The sequence below is a fragment of the Thamnophis sirtalis genome, unplaced genomic scaffold (assembly GCF_051295495.1).
Source record: "Thamnophis sirtalis isolate CommonGarterSnake01/CBP01778 unplaced genomic scaffold, rThaSir2_p1.2 scaffold_2, whole genome shotgun sequence".
Taxonomy (NCBI): Eukaryota; Metazoa; Chordata; class Lepidosauria; order Squamata; family Natricidae; genus Thamnophis; species Thamnophis sirtalis.
Window position 1 is genome coordinate 129,699,594 of NW_028261382.1, and position 19,823 is coordinate 129,719,416.

General features: G+C 36.9%; 1 long non-coding RNA gene across 2 annotated transcripts; it reads right to left on the reverse strand.

Moving 5' to 3' along the window:
* Positions 1-1,816: 1,816 nt before the first annotated feature.
* Positions 1,817-11,847, reverse strand: LOC148049160 (uncharacterized). Of its 2 annotated transcripts, XR_015695381.1 has the most exons (4): positions 11,715-11,847; positions 10,450-10,478; positions 4,101-4,299; positions 1,817-2,678 (listed from the first exon to the last, which is right to left on the reverse strand). It is a non-coding gene; the product is annotated as an uncharacterized LOC148049160 (long non-coding RNA). The 2 variants fall into 2 exon arrangements; XR_015695382.1 differs by lacking the exon at positions 10,450-10,478.
* Positions 11,848-19,823: the final 7,976 nt, after the last annotated feature.

Below are 19,823 nucleotides of genomic sequence, written 5' to 3' on the forward strand. Positions count from 1 at the left end.
TGAACCATACAATTATTTCTACTACGTGTTCAAGGAGAGCTTTGAAAGCAATTTATAATATGGTATGGAAAGAAAAGCAGCACCCTGGATGCAGCCGTATCATTAGGGTCATCAAAATATTTTCAGCCCTAAAGAATTTCTTATTTTCTTCTGTCTCCATCATTTGCTTTAATACTGTCCAAATATCTTCATTCATTGTCTGGGTTATTCAACTGCTTTTAAGGTCACACTCTGACTTTCATTATCTTGCCTATTCTAACCCCAGTCACAGAGCAGTGAAAAGCTGTTGACACAAAATAGAGTAGAATTATTGTTGTTATTGTTATTATGTGGTTAATCTTTGGTGAGATTCACAACCTTTGGGGCTGGTTGATAGCTCAACAGCTTGAGTCCTAACCAAGGACCTAGGAACTGTTAAGGTAATGTCAGAGGACATAAGCTGTTCCAAGTAGGGTGGTTTTTTGTAGAATCAGAATTTTGTTGTTGTTGTTGTTATTGTTTACATAAAAATATAAAATCATACTAGTTCCTTAGCTGGTGCTGGCTATTATACGCAACAAGTTCTTGTCAATAACCTAGGAAGTCAACATATTAGGAGAATATATGTGCAGATTCAAAATTATTAACTGTTGTTATTATCTCGGAGCTAGTATTTTAGTTGCAGTGCTAACTAAAAGAAGAGATAGACCTAAAAGGAGAGTAAAAAAATGGGAGATTCTACTCATATATTTCTACACATTTCAAGTCTGGCCCTTTGTTCGAATCTACATATAGTTAGTTTGTATCTTTGTGTAATTTGAGCATCATAGTTCACATCATTGTGCACTTTATATCTATCTTTTACCTTTGGCAGCCTTTTCTCCTTCCCTTCCTTCCCCCCACTCTTCTTTTTAGAAAGCACGGTTCCAGCTAGGAAAAACAAAAAGATGAAACCATACCAAACTCGATTGCAGAAAATACAACTTCAGCAACAGAATGGTCAATGCCTGGAATGAGTTACCCGACTCTGTGGTTTCTTCCTCAAACCCCCACAATTTTAACCTCAGACTATCTACTGTTGACCTCACCCCATTCCTAAGAGGTCTGTAAGGGGCGTGCGTAAGCGCACCCAATGTGCCTACCATCCCTGTCCTTACAACCCCATTTATTTGTATCCATTTCATGTACTAATAATCTTGTAAATACGTATATTTATTATACGTATATTTATTATCCTATACACGCTTGACAAAACAAACAAATAAATAAAAATTTACATAGAATCACCTCTTATACATGATCAGAGCAGAGGAAATAAAACAGCAAGAACGACGCCACACATTTGCATTAAGTTTTCATATGCTAATTTATTTGCCCAGATGCATATTTAAAAATAATTATTGTAACTTAAATTAAATTACAATTTATTTCTCCCCATAGTGGGAATAGTCAGACCAGTTTTGCTCAGCTCAGTTACTAGACATCCACAAATCCAAATCACAGCATTCTCTTGTTATGATTCATTCTCCTTAAATCAGGCTTAAATGATTTCTTCAAATATAGAAATATAAAATGGATAACATTCCTCAAAAAAACCCTCTCACAATATTGAACTGCTGTTTGGAAAAAAATAGAAGCATGACCATCTTGTACACTGCTCATTGATTTCACTTCTCAGTATTCATGCTTCTTTGTAAATATTAACATCTTAACACATCTTACTGTGACTCTGGCATTTGAATCATCCTTATAATTCCGACAGGGACAAACAATCCTTGGAAAGTTTCCAGAAATTCAGGGTGTGTTTTTTCTTTCTTTCATAGAACAAAGATGGCAAACAAAAATGGAAGCAGTCACTATGGAAACTCTCTTTTACAAAAGCTTCCCGAGGCCTTCCCAAATGCTCTAATTAGCTGTGTTACACAGATTGTTCATCTGGTCCTACAGTTAAATCCTATCTGTGATGGAAGTGTTTATCAGTCCAAGACAATAGGAAACCTAGAATTGACTGAGCAGTACATGGCTGTGTAGTGTTTGATTTTGGCCTAAGGACCTGGCTCCTCAGGTGACTACCATCAATTACGTTATCAAAGAAGATTAGTAAAAATGACACTTATAAGATGGCTGGGAGCAGTGAGGCAACAGAGGATGCCTCATTTCATCAATGAAGTGTGTAATGCTGCTCAAGGTCGTAATCCTGCTGCTATGTTAGTTATTTAATGTACTCGTTTATTAAGAAATAAATCACATGGATAGTAGTTTTAGGGCTGAGGGTTTTTCTACCCCTGTGACAATACAAAAATATGTCTTGTTTCTTTGTTCATTTCATTCCATCATTTTTGTCATCTCTTATTTTATTGCTAGAGCAATGTATACCATTTCTAAAAAAATCTTATGGACTGTCAATTAAACAATGTAACATTTGGATAGTATTGCTAAAATGACACAGGGAATAAGGGGAATAAGGGAAAATGAAAAGGGCATTCTGTAACAGGTGATGTAAAATATTGGATTTATAATTCAGAAAGCTGGGGACACATGAAAAAGAAAAGGTAATATTTCAGAAGGGCATGGAGTTCAACTTGTTTTTTCTTTATTTCCTTTTTTTTTTTTGACCAAGTGTCCTTGGAATAACACAATGCTGCAGTCACATTCTGAAGATCCTCCAAGCAAAGTCTGGATCAGGCAGTGCTACAGAGCTAGATGTCAAAAATAGAAGAACTATAAATTAAAACCAAATATCAATATAACAGAAGAGTTAAGAATACAGATCAAGAATATACTAATATATATTTAAAAATAAAATAAAACATGGAATTCTTGGTGCTCTCTTGGCTACTTACTTGCAAATTTTTCACAACCTGACTAGGTAACATTATTGGTGCTAGAAGGGAATGATGTTTGCTCTGTTTATATACATTATAATTACCCATCAGCATTGGTGGGGTACTTTGGTGTTGGTGTTTTGTCTTTGGTACTTCCTTGATTAAGATGCTGCTTACTGCTGGATTGTTTGTCCAGTATTGGCCTTCATGTAAATATCTGCCTACTTGGGTATAGATTGCTGGCAAGGTGCCCTGGTTCCTTTATTTCCTTTTTAGCTTTCTTATTGTCTCTTTTTTAATGATTTATGTCCAGCACAAGTAATCAGGAACAGGAATTGTGTTAAAAAGCACTAAAAGTTGATTACTTGCTACCTGTACCTCAGAATATGATCTACTAATGGTCAAGTCAAATTGGCACTAGATAAGAATCAAAGGAATTCATGGAGGGAGGGGCTGGGCTTAGATCTCTTGTGGCTGCATAAGGATTCCAAATTGATCGGCATATAATCCCGCTTTTGGGTTCTGCCTAGTCAACTCTTACAGCTTGTAAATATTGTTTATTTCTATATGCTTGTTGATGGCTGATTTATCTGAAGGCCAAGCTTCCAGGAATTCTTTTGGGATGTAGTTTGGTCCAGGATGCTCACAGTAAGATGAAACTATGATTAAGTCTGTCCATAAATGAATGAGTTTCCATCATGTCTTCTGACTGCTAGCTGGTGTTCATAAACACATTCTTTTAGACTTATGCTGTACCAACTGCCAGGGAAATCAGAAAATTCAGGCAACTGAAATGAGTAAAAAGATTTTACTACAAGCTTAAGCTCTGAACTACTAATGATCAAAGCAATTGGCAGTCAATGAAATTCAAGGTGAGCTGGACTTAGATCTCTGTGGGTGTGAAGCAGTGCTGGGTTGCAGGTGGTACACCCTGGTTCGGGCGTACTGGAGCCTGCTGGAGCACCGGGTATCGTTCCGGTATGGTGCTCCGGAGGGCCCGCCTGCCCAAGCTCCTTACCTGTCCTTTAAAAACTTCAGCACTTCCATGCATGTGAATGGTTTGTATAGCACCTGCGTGATGCTCCGCCAAGCAACTGGAGTGTTGCAGAGGCTTGCGGAAGCGTTTCTGGAAGCTACGATACAAGCGTGCACCATGCGCATCCATGTGGGCAACACCAGGCCCATTTCAACTGTACTGGTTGGAACAAGATCCGGAACCCACCACTGGTATGAAGGGACTCAAAACTGATAATGTGTTTCATCCCCTCACTCAGGCTCAGCCTGGTCATCACTTACATCCTGTCTGTCTGTCATCCAAGTGACTGTTACAGTCCTTACACAGTATGTTGTAGGTGACTCCTGTATGTTCCTCTTGGCTACTGATTGATTTGCTTAAGTTGTTTCAGAAGCTTTAGTTTGTGCTGTGGTGTTGCCATGTAGTTGTAATTGTCTGTTAGTTGCTTTCAAGATGGAATGAAGCAGACTCAAGTATAATCTGGAAGAAAGGGTTTTAAAAGTAAGTTGGGAGTCAGGATGAAAGATAACGGATATTGGATTCAGGTTCAGGAATCTAGTAGATTTCCACATTGAAACATAAGTACGCTAATCATCCATTCTTTCTTAGAGTATCCATAACTACAAGTCTGAGTAGCAAGGTTATTCCAGAGCTTAAGAAAATAAAATTGCCTAAGCCAGTGCTTGTAGCTTTTGCAGGGTTGTTTATCCAGAAACAATTATGCAGTGTGGCTTCATCAAAATGCAGCACTATTCCAAGAAAACTCTGATGGGGGTATGATGAAATTGATCTAAAGGTCTCCAAACAACAGGAAAAGCACTGCTGATGTCATAAATGATAAGAAGACAATTTTCAGGATACAGTGTGAAAAGATAGGATTGTCCTCTCTTTATCAATGATATGAGCCCCAAAAGACTGTCAGAAAATGTCAGATATGTTTGACAATATTATATGGTTTTGTGAATTGTGTGGCACTATTTGGCGTCAACTGTTAGGGATATCAGAAAGGTGTCCAATTTTGTCTCAGTCTACTCTTAGTGGTATGTAAAATATGCTATATGAACATTGATTCCTCTCTCTTTTTAATAAATATTGTGCTACCAAGATCAATATTAATATTCTATATGCAATGTTACCATGAGGTGAGTGGCAAAAGGTGCATTCAAATAATTGGTTTGTCACCATACTCAAAAAAAAGTAGAGAAATAATGAACAGATAGTCCAAACTTGGGCATGTTCATAAACTAATATCCCAAGGAATTAATTTTTATACTTGCACTTGAGTAAATGCCTTATTCAGGTGAAAGATCGAAGCATTATTTAAATGTGTTCTATTCTTCATTAAACAAATGTGGGTGGTAAGGGTGAGCCTACTTTAAGCTCTTAAATTTTTTATTGGTCTGGAATTTAAACCCATAATTTTGGTGTCCCGAGTTAACATTCTACCCTTTTATTCAGGAATCAACTTTTAAAAATTAATATTCCTTCCAGACAACCACTGAATTTTTGCAGATTTTAACATTTTTGCAAGTGTCCATAATGAAGACATTATATTCTCTCAGTCAGTGGAAAATATGTTATACTTAACTGTGTGAAATGGGACAAGATAATGTATATTTAATATATTAACATTTTGGTTTGGTGTACAGAAAGATTGAGCAGAGTGATTCCTGTTTAAAAATGCAGGTTGTGATCCCAAGAGTTTCATTGAGCTCCTTCTCAACCCATCATATAAATTTACATTTACACATTCGTGTGCTGTGGTGTGTCTTTTTTCCTTCATAAGCAGATTTTGCACACATTCAAGAATAATTACTAATTGATCAGTGATGGGATTCAAATTTTTCTCTACCAGTTCTGTGGGTGTGGCTTGGTGGTGGTGGGTCATGTGACTGAGTGGGCATGGCCAACTCGACATCACTCCCGGCAAGGTGGGGCGGCAGCACCCCACCAAGCTACACCCACCCAAGCTATGCCCACAGAATCCACAGAAAAATTCAGCCAATACCTCTACTGTTCAACTTGGCTGCTTCTCACCTCCTTCTCATGTTTGCTCTGTGTGTATGAGTTCGAGAAGGAGGTGAAAAGCAGCCATGTTGAATGCTGCAGCAGAGAGAAGCTGAACTTTCCTGCCTCCCTTCGCAGTGGATTTCCCCTACCGGTTCGCGCAAACCAGCTGAATACCACCTCTGCATTTGATATATGTTTATAACCTACTGAGGTCACTTATCATTGATATAGCTTCACAATATACCTATTGAGTATATTTTTCTATTAATAATGTATTTCACTTAATGATTAACATTCACTGTAAATATATTTGCAAAATTCCTGTCCCTTGATTTTTTTTTTAATTGAGAGCCCCACATTTGGCCTTGGAATGGTGTCGTGGGACTATAAGAACTTAATTTCATTTTATTTACATGCAATTGAAGTGTATATTTAATATGATTACTAAGCAGTCAGGTATTTTGTAATGTTTCCCTAACGTCAAATAAAAAGCTACAATTTAGTAAGAAAATCTGGTGCTCTGGGACTTGGAGCCTGCTTTGTGCCAGTCAACCCAGAGGCATCTCTCCCATAGGAGCAATCAATTAAAAATGACAATGCTGACTCGGAAAATAACTGGCATCAAAATATTATGCACAATATAGGTGCCATCACATAAAAGTGTCATGTGAAAATATATTATGAGTCTTATTTGACAAATAATTGACAACCATTTTATCAATTGTCTTTGAAAGCATATTTTTGCTGAATTTTAAAGATGTTATTAGCTAGATGGAACAAAAACTGGGGATGAGGAGGGGCAGTTGGTATTATTACAGTGTCTTTGCAGTCTATGATTTTGATAAAGCAAAAACTTCTATTCAAAGGGAATTGTTGTACAAGTTTCTCATATAAGGAATCAACATTTATTTAAATCGCTGGAAGAGAATCGTAAACATTACTGATATTAAACTTCCCACCAGACTCAGTGAGATTTTATTTTGAATAGGCATGAAGAACATTTTAAAGTCTTTGAAGACTTCAACCTTTCCAGGTTAAAGAGTTTGTTTAGGAAATGCTTCCTAAGGGAAGCATGTATTTTAAAAAAATGCACTCTCAAGTTATAAATCTTCAATTGCTTGATGCATGATAGATTCAAATGTGAGCGACAGCTCTGGAATTTTCTCCCATGACTGCATCAATCCCTAGAGATTTATGACACAATCTGACATATAGAGTGTTTACTAATTGAAATCCCACCTTAATTCAGGACCTTCCTGGCAGTATAGGAAAGGAAAACAAAGCATTTTAAATGATGTTTGTCTGGTAATTGGATAAATTATTTAAATATTTGACATTTAAAGGGCATTCATGCCCTCACAAAGTGTTCTTTTTAGGATGTCCCAGGATATTCTCTGGTCTCCCCTGTCATCTCCAGATTTGAGGGTCACACTGTTTTATTACTTTGTAACGGATGCAAAACCCACACAGTTGTGATGCAACTATGCAACACCTTTAATTAGATTTTATTGTCCTCTTTTCTTTTTCTAATAACAAATCATTGTATTCAATTATTTCTCTTTTTTACTGTAAAAACTAGTCAAAGACCGTAATAAAGGTAATTGATTTGATTTGATGTTTAATAATTAAGGTCATTCCTCTTTCTCTCTCTTTCTGATTCTACAATAATTGTACAACAATCTCTCTCTCTCTCTCTCTCTCTCTCTCTCTCTCTCTCTCTCTCTCTCTCTCTCTCTCTCTCTCTTGTTTATAAGAGGAAGATGGAAATCATAGTGATTATTTATGACAAGTTATCAAAGAGCCGAGGTGGCAGTCTCCTAGCTGCAGTTTGGCAGTTCAAATCTCACCAGCTCAAGGTTGACTCGGCCTTCCATCCTTCCAAGGTGGGTAAAATGTGGACACAGATTGTTGGGGGAAATATGTTGACTCGATAAACTTTTTAGAGATGGCTGTAAAAGCACTATGAAATGATATATAAGTCTAAGTGCTATTGCTGTCAATGGCTACACTGCCTCTGATGGACATCTGTTAGGAGGCCCACGTGTTTTCTTGTGGTTGGTTAGATCCACTGCTGATGTTCTTACATTCTCATTCTCAGGTGTATGCAACTAACGTTCTATTGCTTATCTTTGACACATTTACATGCTTAGCACATCAAAGCATCTTCTGCATTTGTAAGTAGACACTATTACTTTTGGTTCATCTAAAGCAAGGGTGTCAAACTCGTGTCATCACAGCAGTATCATGTGATGTATCATGACTCCCCCCCTTTGCTTATCCGGGTGTGGGCATGGCCAGTGCATGACGCATCTGGCCCATAGGCCACAAGTTTGACACCCCTGCTATAAAGCATCTCCTTTTTTGTCAGCCTGACCATTTCACCTCAATGAAAAATCTTTGCAACTCTTTTAAGAACTCATGGGAATTATTAAAATACTGGCTGCCTGTATGAAACAATATATACACAATAATATACTTTTTCTGAGATGATCAGTTTTTTTGTGATTGAATAGATTTAATTAATATGTAATTTTGCTAAGAATACCATGAAACAATAATAAAGTTTAGATAACAAACTACAATTAAATATGGTCCACAAAATCAAGAGCACGGGATTATAATCTGCATATTTCAAACATGGATTTATTTTTAGAGCTATAGTGGTCACAATTTTATGCAACATTGTGATCTGGATCATATAAATCAGGTTTTTGTCTTATATTTTTATTTTATTTTATATGATGCTCTGGAACCAGGTGTACCAGCAGCTTTCCAATACTAGTATTGATTTTGATAAATTGCTAGGAAATTGGACTTCTGCTACTATGTGAAGAGTTAAGCTTTAACCTTTAAAATTATTGATTTTTGTTCACAGAAAAATAGAAAAATATTTTCATTCAAGATTAAAATTATTCTTTATGCTACATGGACCATCTATGGTCCATTTAAAAAGATGTATAAACACGTTTTTCTCTGTTTCCCCAACTCAACATTACTTTGATTTGTTTTCTTTTATTTAAACAATTCCAAAACATAAACGTAAATCAATTATAAACATTGCATGCAAAATAAGTTGAAACTCTAATCTGGCCTTAAGTACATATCTTTGAAGGAGTGCTTCATTTTGACAGAGATTCAAGTGAAGTACCCCTATGAAGCACTGTCTGAAGCAAAGTGACATCTCATTTCTAATCAATGGAGCAGAAGAGCCACAACAGCTTTTGTGCATGTGCATTGCATGGTCAGAAGCTGCAGCTAATCAAGACAAATTGTCCCCATCTCAACTCTTTATCAAGGTGGAACAACCTGCCTCTTCAAGGCATTACACATGGCCATGGTTCAGCAAGTCTCTTCTACATGACAAAGCACCTCATTGTGGCAGATCATTTCCTGGTGGGTCAAATGTGAGTCCTATCTAGTATTGCTAGTATTGCCATGGTTGCCTAAAAATACACACAATATAGTTCAACACATTAGAACGAATACAGTTGTATAAATATTTTTATATACATTCCTAAAACATATTTACACACACACCTACGTACCCTTACACACATATCTATCTATCTATCTATCTATCTATCTATCTATCTATCTATCTATCTATCTATCTATCCATCCATCCACCCACCCACCCACCCACCCACCCACCCATCCATCTATCTATCTCCTACCTACCTCTATATATTTCTATATCAATATCTATTGATCAATTGATAGATGATTGATTGATAGATATAGTTATAGATATATAGATAGATGATAGATATATAGATAGCTAGATAATAGATAGATAGATAGACAGACAGACATATATGTTTTCCTGTCCAATCCTTTCCAGCTCTAGGGTGCAGACCTCTTCTTCATTTCTTGATCAAGGTGGCAGCGATATTCTAAGACACTTCCGTAGTCATATGTCAAGCATGCCTATATGCTAAGGGTTACAGGACACTGTTACCTTCCTACCAAAGTGGTGTCTATTTATCTACTCATATTTGCATACTTTCAAACAGCTAAACAGACAGCAGATGGGGCAAGTAATGGGAGCACAGCACATCCTGTCATGCGGCACTTAGGTATTAAATGTAGACTGTCAACTTTCCAGCTGACAAGCCAGCTTAAGCACTGAACCATTGTTCCCCTAACTAATATATACTTGAAAGATATTGAGCTTTGTTTTATTTTCTCAGTATTGTTTTAAACTGTGCGCACGCGCACACACACACACACATGCACACATTAATACAACAAATATGGAGAAAAGGAAACAATGCTTGCTATCTTTAAGTTATGTGCCCTCTAAGTGAGTTGAGTCTACAATTTCCAGAATGTTATCATAATGACTGGAAACTCTTAAGATTTACAGTCTGCATATACACAGAGAATCTCAAAAGGAAAAAGCTACACTATGAAAACTATTAAAGTGATAAAACATGTATCACATATTTTATTATTTGTTTGTTAATTTTATACTGTATTCTTGTATTCTTTCTTCACAGAACTCAAGATGTATGTAGCACTCACTCCTTCATTTTCCCCATAACTGTAACTTTATGAAATAGATTGTGCTATTATGACAGATTGTGCAGAATAATGATTAAGAACCATATAGAATTTTACCTGTGAGATAAAGCTGAATTTCCTGTTTTCTATATGTTCAGAAAGATGATTGACAAGTCAAGAGGAATAAGGGATAAAATAATAATAAAGAAACTTGATATTGACATAATTTGCTATTCTTATGATCTATTTTTAAAGGTGCAAGCTTCAGCTTTTGGTGTTTATATGATTTTGATTCACCTCTATATTCTATTATTTTGATTTCAGGTAGAAATGTACAGAGATGGCTAAAATAATGGCAGTGGGGTGAGCTAGGATTCAACCTGGTCCTCTCCCAAAATGGCCTGGTCAATGTTGACTCATTCCAGTCTAGTTCAGTACCCAGATATGAAGTCTGGTACATAATTCTGTTTCCCACAATCTGGTACACAAGCTTCAAAATTTTGTTTTCCAACAAACTGGATCAAATTTACAAACAAATTATAGACGAGATTAATTTGGAACATATTCTGAAAAATCTGTTAGGAAAGAAAGAAGGAAGGAAATTTGATGGAATTTGATGAAATTACTAGTGATAACAATTCCTACAACAAAGAACATACTTGCCAAATTTCAAATGTATATATTCAGAGAATTTTGTGCAAAATGAAAGGAAATATTATATAACTGATGATCCCTTTGGTCTTTGTAAATCAAATCAGCTAGCTAAAACAGCTGACAGAATAGCATCCCTAATTTTCTCAAGTCATGAGTTTGGCCAACATCAGGTGAATGTTCAAGATCTCTCTTTTTTTCCTACAGCTGTTGCCAAATAGCTTTTTAAGCATTCTTTTACAAAACAAATAGTTCTTTATAAATTATTCTATAGGACTCTGAAGAAACAAATCAGGATCATAGCTTTGCTGAAATCCTCAACTAAAATGAAGCAAGTGTATTCCCTTCTCTGTTTCACAAATGGGTTTTTGACCTAGACCAGATATGCATCTCTAGAGTATGCCATTTATCATTCTAAAACACAAAATCGAAAATGTTTGCTTCATAGGAATGAAAGTATCATGTATGTCCAAGTGTGTCAAAATTTTGGGCTTTGAATTTCACAGAGAACTATTTTTGCCTGGGGCATTTCAGTGGAAGTATCATGAAACTTTGAAGACCAAAAATTTCTTACCTGATATAGTTACTTTAAAGTGAAAACTTCATAGACATTATTTGATTTATACACTTTCCTTGAAGTTACCAAACCAAAAAGACTTCCACTGTATCACTTTTTCATTATTTGTGTTATTCTGCTATGTCATAAAATGTTGAAATATAGTATCTCATACCTATCAAACTGATAGCTCCATGATCTCCTCTTCTTCAAACAGTTTAGCCTCCAAAGGGCGCTAAGCCCTTGCCTTTATGTGCCCATGCCTTCTTAATCCAGCTCATCAATCTGATGGAATAGACTGTCTCCATCCAAACTGAAATTGCAATAAATCAATTAATTACAAAAAAGGGTTTTGCACTTCTTAGTATATCTTGGATTATTGAAAATGAAATGCACTTAAATCTATGTGGACTCATGAAAAATAACACTGCCCTTATTCAAAGTATTTTATTTTTATTGGAAGGGAAATGGAGGGCATTATCTACTTACGACACTTTTTATGAGCATTGTTTAGAATATATCACTGAAACTGTTTTGCACAAGGCATTGCTATAAAATCTCAGGCTTCCCATATTTGGTCTGAGATGCTCATCTTGAAACATGGTTAAAAATAATTGACCCTACCAAAATGTGTCTGTCTCTACAATAATTACAATTCACAGTGAATCCTTCCTTCTTAAAACAGAAACAGTCAAAATAAGAAACACAATTCTAAGCATATGTATTTATCACAGGTTCAAATCTTTGGTGATGGCAACAAACTCAATTTTGCATAGAAAACTGGTGGAGCAACCAATTTTATTAACAGGTTATTTCCAAAATAATTGGTATTTAAAATTGTTTAGTATTGTGTGAAAACAGTGAATTATATCACCAAACCAAACCTATTTTCCTAAGGGTTTTATTTTTCTTAAATATTGTTGGTTTTTTATTTTTTTTCTATTTTTCCATTTCCTTCCATGATTTGGTATTATTTTTATGAAGCTCAGTGGAAAGCCAATAACTTGTTTAAATTGTGAGCCTTTTTCTTATCGGGACAAAGATAAATAATTTACTACATTTTAGTCATTTCAATGTCTTCAAGAGAACTGCAGGACAATACTGAAGGATTTGACTGAATTTGAAAATATTATATTGCATACTACTGAGAATCAGTTAGGTACAATTTAAAAACTGTTATTGAAATATAATTCAGAATTCTTGTTTTATTTTTATTGTAAAAAACCTAATCAAATTACGAGTGTATGTTCAATATAATGTTGACTTAAAAAGTAAATCTGATATAATTTTGTTTGGAAACCATTTTTGGATTATAAAGTTATGTATGATTTTGTGCCACATCAGAGATTTCAGTTTTCTTTCCAATAGAATCATATTTCTACTTGATTTATAATTCTCGGTATTGAATTATTGTATTGATTTTTTTTATGTCTTCAAGTTAGTCTTGATTCTTGGAGAAGTCCCTGGAGTAGTCACTGCAGTTTTCTTTGCAATATTTCAGAATTGGTTTCCCATTGCCTTTTTTTCTAGGTCTGAGAGATGTGATGGCCCAAGGTCATTCTAGGTCCTTTCTCCATTGCTTCTTTGCTTTCCTTATCTGGAAATAACAGTGGCCACCTGTAATGGTAAGTATGTGAGCTACAATGGAAAAATTCATGTCCAGGAGATCTTTTAGTCTGCAAAGCCACTGAATATCATTAAAGATGCAACATAGAGATTTTGTTTTGACAGATTTCTCATAAAGTGTCTATCATCCTGCTATGTCTTGAGTCTATTTCACACTCTAAGCCAACTGAAAGGTGATACTAATAGATTGTGTTTGTAAACGAATGAATGAATTGCTGAACATGCTTACAGATCCTGTGAAAGCCAGACTCTTGACCTGCCGGTGTTAATGACTTAACCAATGGGAAGATGAGCGTGAAAGCTAAGCAGAATTAATTGATTGCTATGTCAGAGACCGGGTTACCTTTTGCTGTGCAGTAGATTTAGTCTGACAGTACAAATGAAAAAGGGAGAGAATATCATAGAAGGGAACATCAAAGCCATCAGTTTGCAGGGGAAAGCTACTGAAAACAAGACAAGCTAACAGGGGGATAAAGGTATTGAACTAGCTACTAGTTCCAACAGTATGACAGAATAGAAAGAATAGCTTATGTTTTCCCTCCAAATTGTCCTTAACTATGAGTAGTGAAAGCAGTTACATACAGTTCTACAAATGTGTTCAGCACAAGAAAACCTTTAATAACTGAGATAAATAAAAGAAAGTGTTCTTTGCAGAAAACGATCCGCTACATAATAATCTATGCCATCTTCCTGAAATTTTAGTTTTTATTTTAAGTAATAGCCTTATGTACATCTATATGCAAAAGCTTCCACTGAATAACATTTTTATCAGTGAGGAAAAACAACTAGAATTTTACTCAACTTCTACAGAAACATTGGGATACATATGCAATAAAATACATACACAGCCAGAATTGCTCATACAGCTGAATCTGTTGGCATGCAAACTTTTGCCATTTTAATTTCTCTTCATGTGTTTCCATATATTTTGTTTTTATTGTTGGTGTTGGTTTTTTGAGTTGCTTTGAACTCTCATGGTATGATGGCCTACAAGAACAATTTTGAATTAATTATGAATATTTTATTCTTATTATGGGTTTCTTTTAATAATTCGGTAGGTGAGTGGCTGGGTGGGTGTGTGCATACATGCTTGTTGGTGGGTGTTTTATATGATGTTTTAATTTATTTTATTTTAACCTGCTAGGAGTCAAAAATGATTTAGTGGCATGCTGCTATTACTATTACTACTACTTTTACTACTACTACTACTACTACTACTACTACTACTACTACTACTACTACTACTACTACTATCGCCGCCACCACTTTAGAAAGAAATCTTATCAAGATAATTTCTGAGTTTCTGAGCCAGGATACCAAATACAGGCACTACTACTACTGCTGCTACTTCTACTACTACTGCTACTACTACTACTGCTGCTGCTGCTACTACTACTACTACTACTACTACTACTACTACTACTACTTTAGAAACACATCTCACCAGGTTCATTTCTGAGCCAGGAATATAAAAGACAGGTAGTTGCTTGAACCATTGGTGAAGTTTATTTCCAAGAGTGCAGTGTTCATAATCAGCAGTCAGAAGCAGAGTCACTAGAGTCTTTTCTAAGGCCTCCTTATAGAGAGAAAAATGGCCTTTGTTCCTGGAAAGCAAAGCGTGTCCTTTAGAAATCCACAAAAGTGTACTTAGCCCACACTCCAGGAAGGAAGAGCTTTGCAATTAGGCACTCTGTGAGTTGCAGTTTCTGCTTGTTTAGCATCTGTTGGTTGAAAACATAAATTTCTTCAGGGGAAAGAAATATTTTCTTTACTTGATCAAAGAGACCAGGCCAATGGTGGGTTCCAGATTCTGTTGCAACTGGTACGGGACCCGGCATCCTTCACACAAATGCACGCAGCATGTGCGCGCACACGCGTGCAGTACACACATGTGTCTTACCATCCAGCAATGCCTCCGTGAGCCTCCGCAATGCTCCAGCTGCTCGGCAGAGTGTCGTGCAGGCACTGTACGCACCGTGTGTGGAAATGCCGAAGAGTTTCAAGACAGGTAAGGAGCGAGGGTGAGCGGATGGGCCCTCCGGAGTACCATACTGGAACGGTACCCAGTGCTCCGGTCAGGCTCTGGTACACCTGGACCAGGGCGTACTGCCTGCAACCCACCACTGGACCAGGCCAAGCTCAAACTGAGAAGAATGATTATCTGATTATTGGTGTTTCCTGCTGCATTTTAAAGTTTGTCTAGAACTTATTCTAATTTTGGATTTTAAACCTTTTGTCCTGTTTATAGAGGGAAGAATGTTAGGTGAAAGGACTTGATTTCCTTCCTATAATCTCAAAACCAAGCAAAGATAGTGCCCATAGAAATAGGCAGCTTGGGTGTGATCAGTGGTGGGTTTCGGATCCCGTTGCAACTGGTACGGTGCAACGGGAACTGGCATCCCCCACATGCATGCGCACAGCAGGCACTCACACCTGCGCATGCGTCCCTACCTCCCTGACACGTCCGCAACACTTCAGCTGCTTGGTGGAGCATCGCACAGGCACCGTGTGCTGTGTGCGTGGAAGCGCCGAAGAGCTCAAATACAGGTAAGGAGGTCAAGTGGGCCTTCCGGAGCACTGTACCGAAACGGTACCTGGTGCTCTCAGCAGGCACAGGTACACCTGTACCAGAGCATACCGCCTGCAACCAACCTCTGGGTACAATCCCAAAATATATATTGAATACCATTGCCATTGACAAAAGCACCATCAGTCAATTGCAAGAGGCAGCTTTACTTGAAACAACTTACAACCTGTGACGATAGTTTTAAAACCATTAAACAACACCTGCCTATCCCAAATCCTTGAAAAGAACTCAGTAAGAGGATAAAGCTAAAGGTGTTCAGTTGTGTCCATCTCTAGGGTACAGTGCTCATCTCCATTTCTTAGCTCAGAGAGCTAGTGTAGACACTTATGTGGTCCTGGGGCTAGCATGACTATGCACCAAGGTGAAAGGAAACTGTTATCTTCTTACCTAAGTGGCACAGTTATAAAAAAGCCAAATCTAAATATATGGTTGATTGTGCAATCAACCAAAATAATAAATTGATACAGATATTAATGTTGATAAATGTATAAATAGCTGGTTAAAATTTCCAATGAAATTAAATAAAAAATAGATGTAAAATTAAATTCTGCTCTAAGAGAGATATATGATCTTATATTAAGATCACATTAACATAATTTAAATAGATTGGTGAATATTAAGCAATTTTTATTTTATATTTATCTAAATAATTACTTTCAAACAATTATGAAATTTCAACTTTCTCTGCTTTTAGATTTAGCACAGGCATATATTTTTATTATCTCCTTACAGTATATTATCTAAGAAATCAATTTCAAGAGACATTATAGGCTCATTTATAAAAAATATTATGTCACTTATCTGGTATCTTGGCAGAAACCTAATTCTCTTCTCAGTGAAAATGTTTTCTTATTTCCTGCACTAAAACCTCCAAGATATATTTCAAAGGTAAGGAGGTAAAAACATTTTAGCCAAAACAAATTTACAATTTGGGATAAATTTGAATTGCATGTAGGTCTTTTGGGGAGGAAGACTGGATAAATCAAGGTGAGTAAGAGTATTAATACTTTAGATCTTCTTGTTGGCAATTTTGGATTTAAATTGATTGATAAAGCATGTTTCCTGAGTTGCCTGATCCAGAACAATTCTGGGGGGCTTACAAATTAAAAAGGGGAGAAAATCATGGTAGTTGCCCAAGAAAATGATAAAAGTACGCCAGACAATATCCAACCTAAAAGATATGAAAACCACCCTAACCCAAGGGCCTAAGAAAGATCCAGGGTTTCAAGGCTCATTTAAAACCAGGCAGACCAAGGGCAGTTAAAATTGATAAAAGAGAATAAAGGTAGTTCTCAACTTATGACAATAATAAGCCTAAAACCTCTATTGTTAAATGAGACATTTGTCAAATGAGCTCTGCCTCATTTTACGACCTTTCTTGCCACAGTGTTAAGTGAATCACTGCAGTTGTCGAGTTAATAACAAGGTTGTTAAGTAGATCTGGCTTCCCCAATGACTTTGCTTGGCAGAGTGTCGCAAAGGATGATCACATGGTTACATGCCCTTGTGACCTCTAGACTGGACTACTGCAACATGCTCTACATGGGGCAGCCCTTGAAGAGCATTCGGAGACTTCAGCTTGTCCAGAATGCAGCCGCATGAGCGATCGTGGTGCACCTCGGTTCACCCACGTAACACCTATCCTCCGCGAGTTGCACTGGCTGCCTATCGGTCTTCGGATACGCTTCAAGGCGCTAGTCATCACTTATAAAGCCCTTCATGGTATTGGACCTGGGTACTTGAGAGACCGCCTGCTGCCAATTACCTCCAATAGACCGATTAGATCCCACAGATTAGGCCTCCTCCGAATTCCATCCGCTGGCCAATGCCAACTGGCGACCACCCGGAGGAGAGCCTTCTCTATGGCTGCTCCGACCCTCTGGAACGAGCTCCCCATGGAGATTCGAACCCTCACCACCCTCCAGGCCTTCCACAAAGCCCTTAAAACCTGGCTTTTCCGACAGGCCTGGGGCTAAAGAGCTTTTGCCTCCCCCCCTCGAATGGTATGGTTGTTGTGTGCTTTTAAATTGTGTATTGTTTTGTTCGTCTTTTTTATTCTTGACTTGTACCGCTTCCCTTGACTTGGATTGTGAGCCGCCCTGAGTCCCCTCCGGGAAAAAGGGCGGCATATAAATGAAATAAATTCAATTCAATTCAATTTTACTGTGATTACCCTGAATATGTGCCAGTTGCCAAGAATCTGAATTTTGATAGTGTGATCATGGGAATACTGAAATGGTGATAAATGTGAAAAACTGTCATAAGTCAGTTTTTTCAGTGCCACAGGAATTTGAATGGTCACAAAATGAACTGTTGTAAGTTGAGGACTACCTGTATTTGTTTCTCAGTCATTCAGGTCCTGGTTGTGCCAAAGGTGCTTTTTCAAAAGGCAACTGGACTTTGTTTTTCCTTTTGTGAAGGCCAAGTTGGGATAGCCACAGATTCTAAGGTTGAGGTTGAGGTTTATTGGAATTATATGCCACCCTTCTCCCAAGGACTCAGGGCGGTATACAACATAAAAGAAAACACATATTACAAAAATTAAAAGGGACACTAAATAAAGTATCCAAAAAAACCCAACTGATATTTACAATAAAATTTTAAAAATTAAATTTAAATTAACAACCAAATTAATCCTGTATTTTATTCTATTCAGGCCAGGCTGGCTTGCTGGAAAAGCCAACTTTTGGGGGCGCGCCGGAAGGACCAGAGGTCGGGGATTGTGCAAAGCTCTGGGGCAGCTCATTCCAGAAGGAAGGCTTCCTTGATGTGTTAGAATAGAATAGAATAGAATGGAATAGAATAGAGTAGAATAGAATAGAATAGAATAGAATAGAATAGAATAACAGAGTTGGAAGGGACCTTGTAGTTCTTCTAGTCCAACCCACTGCTTAGGCAGGAAACCTTATAGCATTTTAGACAAATGTTATTCAATATCTTCTTTAAAACTTCCAGTGTTGGAGCATTTACAACTTCTGGAGGCACTGATTAATTGTTCTGTCAGAAAATTTCTCCTTAGTTCTAGGTCGCTTCTCTCCTTGTTTAGTTTCTACCCATTGCTTCTTGTCCTGTCCTCAGGTGCTTTGGAGAATAGCTTGACTCCCTCTTCTTTGTGGCAACCCCTGAGATATTGGAACATTGCTATCATGTCACCCCTAGTCCTTCTTTTCATACCCAATTCCAGCAACCGTTCCTTATATGTTTTAGCCTCCAGTCCCCTAATCATCTTTGTTGATCTTCTCTGCTATCTTTCTATAGTCTCAACATCTTTTTTACATCGTGGCGACCAAAACTTAGTTCTTCTTTTCCATCCTTGCTGGTAGCTCGATTGTGTAGGGTTCTGATCACTCCCATTTTGCATTCCAGTGAGAATCAAAATGCAGATATTGATCTGTTTGTATCGGTTTTCTGTAAATTTCAAAGTCTTCTTTAAACTTCAAAGTCCAGTTGCCTTTTGAAAAAGCACCTTTAGGAGTTTGGGTTATTTAAAGTTTGGACAGCCAATTAATTTGAGCTTATTAATATGGCTTTGAGAAGAGCAGTAAAATTGCAAAATATTAAGGTGAATTATGTGCTCAATATTTTGAACTCAACAACATTTGAAGAACTTTAAGTTTATTAACTGGGCTGTGCAGAAAATGAAATTACTTTGTTATGATGAAAAAGACATGTTTGCTCTGGATTTACAGTTGTGGATTGTTGGTGTTTGCTTTCTGATTACGAACTAGTTCTATATCGACATAATGAAAGGACTGATCAATATTACTCTGTATGGCCAAGGATTGATTCTGTATTAAACATGGAGCTGTTTTTCTATATGCATTGTAGTATCTTTTGGTCCTTTTTTATTCTTTTTATTTTTCTTTTTTGTACCTTTTCCCATTTCATTTTTGAATGAAGCAGGCAAAATGATTTTTAAGACACATTTGTCTTTGCTATTGGTAGATATTGGAACTCTAAGTTAATTCTTTAAAAAATAATATAGTAATTGTGAGTTTTTAATATTTATTCTGGAGGGCAAACTATTGCCTTCATTAGCAACATCATTTGAAGTTCTTCATACTTTGATTT